General features: G+C 41.0%; 1 non-coding gene across 1 annotated transcript; it reads left to right on the top strand.

Annotated features, from left to right (window-relative positions):
• Positions 1–375: 375 nt before the first annotated feature.
• Positions 376–479, top strand: LOC148090809 (small nucleolar RNA U13). The gene has a single exon (XR_015716267.1). It is a non-coding gene; the product is annotated as a small nucleolar RNA U13 (small nucleolar RNA).
• Positions 480–959: the final 480 nt, after the last annotated feature.

The raw sequence follows: 959 nt of genomic DNA, 5'->3' as shown, positions 1-959 counted from the left end.
AAAAGTAAAGGCAGAGAGAGAAATAAAGGACCATGAGTGGAGCAAAGCCCCACGATGGCCGTATAGTATGAGCCAAAAATAAACTTTGGTCATAAGCCGCTGAGGGTGGGAGGTTAGTGGCCTAGACAACTAAAGACTACTGGGCAGGGATGAAGGTGAAATTCCAATAATCTGGACAACTAGGACCTTCAGATCTACATCAGCTTTTAAGAAGCCCAAACCAGAACTCAAGGGAGTGGCTCATGCAAGAAAGATGTAAGGGAGCGCCAACCAGCTGACGCAGATCAGGCTCAAAGAAAAGGCTTTGGCCCTGCATCAAAAGACTGGTGAATTAATATAGAGCAATAGATTTTTCAGTTAAAATGGAATATTTAGATCCTTTTGTAGTTCATGAGGGTGATGATTGGGTGTTCAAGCTCTTATGTGAGATGGGCCTCCTTCAAACCTTGTTAGAACATTGGCACATTACACATCTGACATAAAAAAATTTAAAGGTTGTACTTTTTAAAAAATCATTTCCTGCTTCAATGGACTTTTTCGATAAACTTACCAACTATTCATCTGATCAGATTGGATAAGAAAGCCCCTACTGTAGATTTTTTTAAAAATTGAAAACAGGGAGGGGATGGTATGGTTCTTAATTATTTATTGATTTCTATTTCATCTTTCTCTCCAGGCAATTATATCTAATATTAGCACAGCACTTTACAGTTTACAAAGCACTTTCAAGTCTATTTCCTTTCATTCTCACAACTCTGGGCGGCAGGCATTATTGCCCCATACCTGCCCTTATCAGTTAAGGAGGAAAGCGCCTCCGGGCAGGAGTTAGGGGCGAGGACTGGAGACTAAGATATGACTGTATCTGTTCTATCTCTGGATCTTGGCACACAGTAGGCCCTCAGGAAATTGTTGGTGCTTGGTTAATGAAATGAGGAGTGAATGAACACACAGAGGAATGA

The sequence above is a fragment of the Miniopterus natalensis genome, chromosome 20 (assembly GCF_054644295.1).
Source record: "Miniopterus natalensis isolate mMinNat1 chromosome 20, mMinNat1.hap1, whole genome shotgun sequence".
Classification (NCBI taxonomy): Eukaryota; Metazoa; Chordata; class Mammalia; order Chiroptera; family Miniopteridae; genus Miniopterus; species Miniopterus natalensis.
The sequence above is the reverse complement of the archived record's forward strand: the minus strand, read 5'-3'. Positions and strand labels throughout refer to the sequence as shown.